Here is an 8,910-nt window from a genome sequence, read left to right as displayed (position 1 = left end):
AAGAGACTGAAGACCTGTGGAGAGCTCTCCACGTGACCAGCACCAAGAAAGGAAGAGAAGTCCTCCAGGTATGTAGGGAAGTTATACACCCGACATTTATGAGCTGACATATGTCCGTGTTGAGCAGATTCCAGGATCTGAACTTTCTCTATGACCATATGACCGGTGTTTCATCTTCCGGTCCCGGAGTATTGGTTGATATCTACGTCTGCTATGAGCAAGAGTAGATTTGCTCCATATTTTGTGCCAATTTCTGCCATAAGTGATGCTAAATATTTTGGTCTATGAGGGGCACCGCTCCCGCTCTCCCGCTCCCGCTGTGAAACCCCGCTTACTTTTCTTGTCACTTATAAAAGTGGTGAAATCTGTGAAAATCTGCAACTATGGCGCAAATACGGCGTGCACCATTATGTGACTTATTATATGGCATAAAAGTGGCGTAGATCATTTGATAAGTTTCCCTCACTGGATTATTCATTTCTATTATGGTGTATATCTGTAATTACATATTTATTCTGGATGATATGTATACTGGGTGATATGTATACTGGGTGATATGTATACTGGGTGATATGTATACTGGGTGATATGTATACTGGGTTATATGTATACTGGGTGATATGTATACTGGGTTATATGTATACTGGGTGATATGTATACTGGGTGATATGTTCACTGGGTTATATGTATACTGGATGATATATATACTGGGTGATATGTATACTGGGTTATATGTATACTGGGTGATATATATACTGGGTGATATGTATACTGGGTTATATGTATACTGGGTGATATATATACTGGGTGATATGTATGCTGGGTGATATATATACTGGGTGATATGTATACTGGATGATATGTTAACTGGGTGATATGTATACCTGGAGGTGATATGTATACTGGGTGATATGTATACTGGGTGATATGTATACTGGGTGATATGTTCACTGGGTGATATGTATACTGGGTGATATGTATCTGTGTGCTATATATACTGGTTGATATGTTCACTGGATGATATGTATACTGGGTGATATGTATACGGGATGATATGTATACTGGGTGATATGTATACTGGATGATATGTACATTGGGTGATATCTATACTGGATGATATGTATACTGGATTATATGTATACTGGATGATATGTATACTGGATTATAAGTACACTGGGGGATATGTAGACTGGGGGATATGTACTCTGGGTGATATGTATACTGGGTGATATGTATACTGGGTGATATGTATACTGGATGATATGTATACTGGATGATATGTACATTGGGTGATATCTATACTGGATGATATGTATACTGGGTGATATACCGTATATATCGGCGTACAAGACGACTTTTTACACCCTTAAAAAAATGTCAAAAGTGTGGGGTCGTCTTATATGCCGGATATTGTCTACATTAGGGATGCACGTTGCAGCCGCACAGCTCAGTATAGTGACACATGAATGTATGGGAGCGCGGCTGCGGCTGTGTAATTCAGCCACAGCCCCGCTCCTGAGTCATGATAAGTTTGCGGGGTCAGGATGATTCGATGCGGCCAGCGCTGCACTAATGAGCGGCGGCACTGGAGACAGAACATGGCGGGCGCGCTACAAAACACCCCCATGTTCTGTCTTCAGTGCCTGAACTGCCGCTCATTAGTGCAGCGCCGGCTGCATCACCTCATGCTGACCGCGCGCGCACTTCCTGTCAGGAGCGGGGCAATGGCTGTATTACACAGCCGCAGCCCCGCGCTATAACGGCGGAGATCAGAGAAACCTCACATCTCCGCCGTTATTCCCCTGAATGCTGCGATCACAGCTGACTGCAGCATTCAGGGGAAAGTGAGAAGGGGGGATGCCCCTGGATCGCGTCACAGGGAATTCCTGTGACGCGATCGAGGGCCATACCATATATGGGCAGACAGCCCAGGGTCTATTGACGGACCCCAGGGCTGTCTTACCATATTTCATGTTGTTAGGACATACCCAAGTATGTCCTAACAACTGCCTGTGTGTTATCTGTCCACAGGGTAATGTACTGGGATATATCTGATATATGTCAGTACATTAAAGTTTAAAAATAAAGTAAAAACAAAGTATTGTTAAATTTAAAAAAAAATACACCTTCACCTTTTTTACAATAAACATTAAAATAAGTCTCAATACATAAAATACACACATTCAGTAATGGCGCGGACAACAATGTTTTTGCATCATTTATGATATGTACACTGTAAAAAAATGAAATAAACACGGCTTTCATATGTGAGGCGCGAGGTGCGATGAATTTACCCTCCATGTTCCTCACATTAATAGTAATTAACCCCATCATGTACCTCGCACATTAACCCAATATGACTGAGAAACATGATGGGATTAATTACTATTAATGTGAGGCGCGTTCAAAATTCATCACACGTCGCGCCTCACATCAGAAAACGGAAGAATTTTTTTTTTATTACTGTTGCCAAAAGTATCGAAATTGGTATCGAAATCGCAATACTAAACGAAGTATCGGTATCGAAGTCCAAATTCTGGTATCGTGACATCCCTAGTCTACATATTGTCTACACACAGGTTGTGTGTTACCTTGTGAGCCTGCAGTCCGGTACACAGGCTCCCGGTTGCACGGAATCCGCCACGGATCTGAGGGAAGCCGGTATTAGCCGCCAGGGAACATCTCTGTAAGATCCTCTGGCCCGCCCTTTCCTCTCATTCCCTGCCTCTCAGATCTCGCGCGATGAAGCAGCCTATCTGCGCATGCGCGAGTTCAAAGAGACAGAGAGTCCTGGGTCCTGCCGCCGATGGCCATAGTGAAGCGCTCCTGCACAAAATGGTGAGTATATCTTAAATTCTATATTTTAAGGGTAAAAGTTGGGGGTCGTCTTATACGCCCAGTCGTCTTATACGCCGACATATACGGTATATATACTGGGTTATATGTATACTGGGTTATATGTATAATGGATGATATGTATACTGGATTATATGTACACTGGGGGATATGTACACTGGTAATATGTATACTGGATGATATGTATACTGCGTGATATGTATACTTTGTGATATGTAGACTGGATGATATGTATACTGGGTAATATGTAAACTGGATGATATGTATACTGGGTGATATGTATACTGGGTGATATGTATACTGAGTGATATGTATACTGGATGATATGTATACTGGGTGATATGTATCCTGGGTGATATGTATACTGGATGATATGTATACTGTATGGTATGTATACTGGGGGATATGTACACTGGGTAACATGTATACTGGATGATATGTACACTGGGTGATATGTACACTGGGTGATATGTACACTGGGTGATATGTATACTGCCTGATAAGTATACTGGATGATATGTATACTGGTTTATATGTATACTGGGTGATATGTATACTGCGTGATATGTATACTGGATGATATGTATACTGCGTGATATGTATACTGGATGATATGTATACTGGATGATATGTATACTGGGTGATATGTATACTGGGTGATATGTATACTGGATGATATGTATACTGGATGATATGTATACTGGATGATATGTAAACTGGGTGATATGTATACTGCGTGATATGTATACTGAATTATATGTATACTGTGTGATATGTATACTGGATGATATGTATACTGGGTGATATGTATACTGGGTGATATGTATACTGGGTGATATGTATACTGGTTTATATGTATACTGGGTGATATGTATACTGGGTGATATGTATACTGGGTGATATGTATACTGGGTGATATGTATACTGGGTGATATGTATACTGGGTGATATGTATACTGGGTGATATGTATACTGGGGGATATGTACACTGGGGTATTGTAGTGAACATAAAACTGAATTGTGTTTTTTTTTCTTCTAGAACAGAAAATCTCATCAAATCAAAAGATTAAAGACACAAAGACATCAACTCAAGAGTAAGACACAATCTATAGACTAAGATTTACAATCTCAAGACTAAGACACAATCTCAAGACTAAGACACAATCTCAAGACTACGACACAATCTCAAGAATAAAACACAATCTCAAGAATAAGACTCAATCTCAAGATTAAGACACAATCTCAAGACTAAGACACAATCATAAGACTAAGACACAATCTCAAGACTACGACACAATTTCAAGAATAAGACACAATTTCAAGACTAAGACACAATCTCAAAACGACGAAACAATCTCAAGAATAAGACAAGATCTCAAGAATAAGACTCAATCTCAAGAATAAGGCACAATCTCAAGACTAAGACACAATCTCAAGACTACGACACAATCTCAAGAATAAGACACAATCTCAAGAATAATGTATACTGCGTGATATGTATACTTTGTGATATGTAGACTGGATGATATGTATACTGGGTAATATGTAAACTGGATGATATGTATACTGGGTGATATGTATACTGGGTGATATGTATACTGAGTGATATGTATACTGGATGATATGTATACTGGGTGATATGTATCCTGGGTGATATGTATACTGGATGATATGTATACTGTATGGTATGTATACTGGGGGATATGTACACTGGGTAACATGTATACTGGATGATATGTACACTGGGTGATATGTACACTGGGTGATATGTATACTGCCTGATAAGTATACTGGATGATATGTATACTGGTTTATATGTATACTGGGTGATATGTATACTGCGTGATATGTATACTGGATGATATGTATACTGCGTGATATGTATACTGGATGATATGTATACTGGATGATATGTATACTGGATGATATGTAAACTGGGTGATATGTATACTGCGTGATATGTATACTGAATTATATGTATACTGTGTGATATGTATACTGGATGATATGTATACTGGGTGATATGTATACTGGGTGATATGTATACTGGGTGATATGTATACTGGTTTATATGTATACTGGGTGATATGTATACTGGGTGATATGTATACTGGGTGATATGTATACTGGGTGATATGTATACTGGGGGATATGTACACTGGGGTATTGTAGTGAACATAAAACTGAATTGTGTTTTTTTTTCTTCTAGAACAGAAAATCTCATCAAATCAAAAGATTAAAGACACAAAGACATCAACTCAAGAGTAAGACACAATCTATAGACTAAGACACAATCTCAAGACTACGACACAATCTCAAGAATAAAACACAATCTCAAGAATAAGACTCAATCTCAAGATTAAGACACAATCTCAAGACTAAGACACAATCATAAGACTAAGACACAATCTCAAGACTACGACACAATTTCAAGAATAAGACACAATTTCAAGACTAAGACACAATCTCAAAACGACGAAACAATGTCAAGAATAAGACAAGATCTCAAGAATAAGACTCAATCTCAAGAATAAGACACAATCTCAAGACTAAGACACAATCTCAAGACTACGACACAATCTCAAGAATAAGACACAATCTCAAGAATAAGACACAATCTCAAGAATAAGACTCAATCTTAAGAATAAGACACAATCTCAAGAATAAGACACAATCTCAAGAATAAGACACAATCTCAAGAATAAGACACAATCTCAAGAATAAGACACAATCTCAAGAATAACACTCAATCTCAAGAATAAGACACAATCTCAAGACTACGACACAATCTCAAGACTATGACACAATCTCAAGAATAAGACACAATCTCAAGAATAAGACTCAATCTCAAGATTACGAGACAATCTCAAGAATAAAACACAATCTCAAGAATAAGACTCAATCTCAAGAATAAGACACAATCTCAAGACTAAGACACAATCACAAGACTACGACACAATCTCAAAAATAAGACTCAATCTTAAGAATAAGACACAATCTCAAGAATAAGACTCAATCTCAAGAATAAGACACAATCTCAAGAATAAGACACAATCTCAAGACTAAGAGACAATCTCAAGAATAAGACACAATCTCAAGAATAAGACACAATCTCAAGAATAAGACTCAATCTCAAGAATAAGACACAATCTCAAGACTACGACACAATCTCAAGACTACGACACAATCTCAAGAATAAGACACAATCTCAAGAATAAGACTCAATCTCAAGACTACGAGACAATCTCAAGAATAAAACACAATCTCAAGAATAAGACTCAATCTCAAGAATAAGACACAATCTCAAGACTAAGACACAATCTCAAGACTACGACACAATCTCAAGACTACGACACAATCTCAAGAATAAGACACAATCTCAAGAATAAGACTCAATCTCAAGACTACGAGACAATCTCAAGAATAAAACACAATCTCAAGAATAAGACTCAATCTCAAGAATAAGACACAATCTCAAGACTAAGACACAATCTCAAGACTACGACACAATCTCAAGAATAAGACACAATCTCAAGAATAAGACTCAATCTTAAGAATAAGACACAATCTTAAGAATAAAACACAATCTCAAGAATAAGACACAATCTCAAGACTAAGACACAATCTCAAGAATAAGACACAATCTCAAGAATAAGACTCAATCTCAAGAATAAGACACAATCTCAAGACTACGACACAATCTCAAGACTACGACACAATCTCAAGAATAAGACTCAATCTCAAGACTACTAGACAATCTCAAGAATAAAACACAATCTCAAGAATAAGACTCAATCTCAAGAATAAGACACAATCTCAAGACTAAGACACAATCTCAAGACTACGACACAATCTCAAGAATAAGACACAATCTCAAGAATAAGATACAATCTCAAGAATAAGACTCAATCTTAAGAATAAGACACAATCTCAAGAATAAGACACAATCTCAAGACTAAGACACAATCTCAAGAATAAGACACAATCTTAAGACTAAGACACAATCATAAGACTAATACACAATCTCAAGACTACGACACAATCTCAAGAATAAGACACAATCTCAAGAATAAGACTCAATCTCAAGAATAAGACACAATCTCAAGAATAAGACACAATCTCAAGACTAAGACACAATCTCAAGACTACAACACAATCTCAAGAATAAGACACAATCTCAAGAATAAGACACAATCTCAAGACTACGACTCAATCTCAAGAATAAGACTCAATCTCAAGAATAAGACACATTCTCAAGAATAAGACACAATCTCAAGACTAAGACACAATCTCAAGACTAAGACACAATCTCAAGACTAAGACACAATTTCAAGACTAAAACACAATCTCAAGACTAAGACACAATCTCAAGACTACGACACAATCTCAAGACTACGACACAATCTCAAGAATAAGACACAATCTCAAGAATAAGACTCAATCTCAAGATTAAGACACAATCTCAAGACTAAGACACAATCTCAAGAATAAGACTCAATCTCAAGATTAAGACACAATCTCAAGACTAAGACACAATCTCAAGACTACGACACAGTCTCAAGAATATGACACAATCTCAAGAATAAGACTCAATCTCAAGAATAAGACACAATCTCAAGACTAAGACACAATCTCAAGACTACGACACAATCTCAAGAATAAGACACAATTTCAAGACTAAGACACAATCTCAAAACGACGAAACAATCTCAAGAATAAGACACAATCTCAAGAATAAGACTCAATCTCAAGAATAAGACACAATCTCAAGACTAAGACACAATCTCAAGACTACGACACAATCTCAAGAATAAGACACAATCTCAAGAATAAGACACTCTCAAGAATAAGACACAATCTCAAGAATAAGACACAATCTCAAGAATAAGACACAATCTCAAGAATAAGACACAATCTCAAGAATAAGACACAATCTCAAGAATAAGACACAATCTCAAGAATAAGACACAATCTCAAGACTAAGACACAATCTCAAGACTACGACACAATCTCAAGAATAAGACACAATCTCTAGAATAAGACACAATCTCAAGAATAAGACACAATCTCAAGAATAAGACTCAATCTCAAGAATAAGACACAATCTCAAAACTACGACACAATCTCAAGACTACGACACAATCTCAAGAATAAGACACAATCTCAAGAATAAGACTCAATCTCAAGACTACGAGACAATCTCAAGAATAAAACACAATCTCAAGAATAAGACTCAATCTCAAGAATAAAACACAATCTCAAGACTAAGACACAATCTCAAGACTACGACACAATCTCAAGAATAAGACTCAATCTTAAGAATAAGACACAATCTCAAGAATAAGACACAATCTCAAGACTAAGACACAATCTCAAGAATAAGACACAATCTCAAGAATAAGACACAATCTCAAGAATAAGACTCAATCTCAAGAATAAGACACAATCTCAAGACTACGACACAATCTCAAGACTACGACACAATCTCAAGAATAAGACACAATCTCAAGAATAAGACTCAATCTCAAGACTACGAGACAATCTCAAGAATAAAACACAATCTCAAGAATAAGACTCAATCTCAAGAATAAGACACAATCTCAAGACTAAGACACAATCTCAAGACTAAGACACAATCTCAAGACTACGACACAATCTCAAGACTACGACACAATCTCAAGAATAAGACACAATCTCAAGAATAAGACTCAATCTCAAGAATAAGACACAATCTCAAGAATAAGACACAATCTCAAGACTAAGACACAATCTCAAGACTAAGACACAATCTCAAGAATAAGACTCAATCTCAAGAATAAGACACAATCTCAAGACTACGACACAATCTCAAGACTACGACACAATCTCAAGAATAAGACTCAATCTCAAGACTACTAGACAATCTCAAGAATAAAACACAATCTCAAGAATAAGACTCAATCTCAAGAATAAGACACAATCTCAAGACTAAGACACAATCTCAAGACTACGACACAATCTAAAGAATAAGACACAATCTCAAGAATAAGACACAATCTCAAGAATAAGACTCAA

General features: G+C 36.9%; 1 long non-coding RNA gene across 1 annotated transcript; it reads left to right on the top strand.

The window, feature by feature from the left end:
• On the top strand, window positions 1-5,987 carry LOC142740358 (uncharacterized). Its single transcript, XR_012880622.1, has 3 exons — window positions 1-68; window positions 3,896-3,950; window positions 5,066-5,987. It is a non-coding gene; the product is annotated as an uncharacterized LOC142740358 (long non-coding RNA).
• The last annotated feature ends 2,923 nt before the right edge of the window (window positions 5,988-8,910 follow it).

The sequence above is a fragment of the Rhinoderma darwinii genome, chromosome 2, assembly GCF_050947455.1.
Source record: "Rhinoderma darwinii isolate aRhiDar2 chromosome 2, aRhiDar2.hap1, whole genome shotgun sequence".
Classification (NCBI taxonomy): Eukaryota; Metazoa; Chordata; class Amphibia; order Anura; family Rhinodermatidae; genus Rhinoderma; species Rhinoderma darwinii.
The sequence above is the reverse complement of the archived record's forward strand: the minus strand, read 5'-3'. Positions and strand labels throughout refer to the sequence as shown.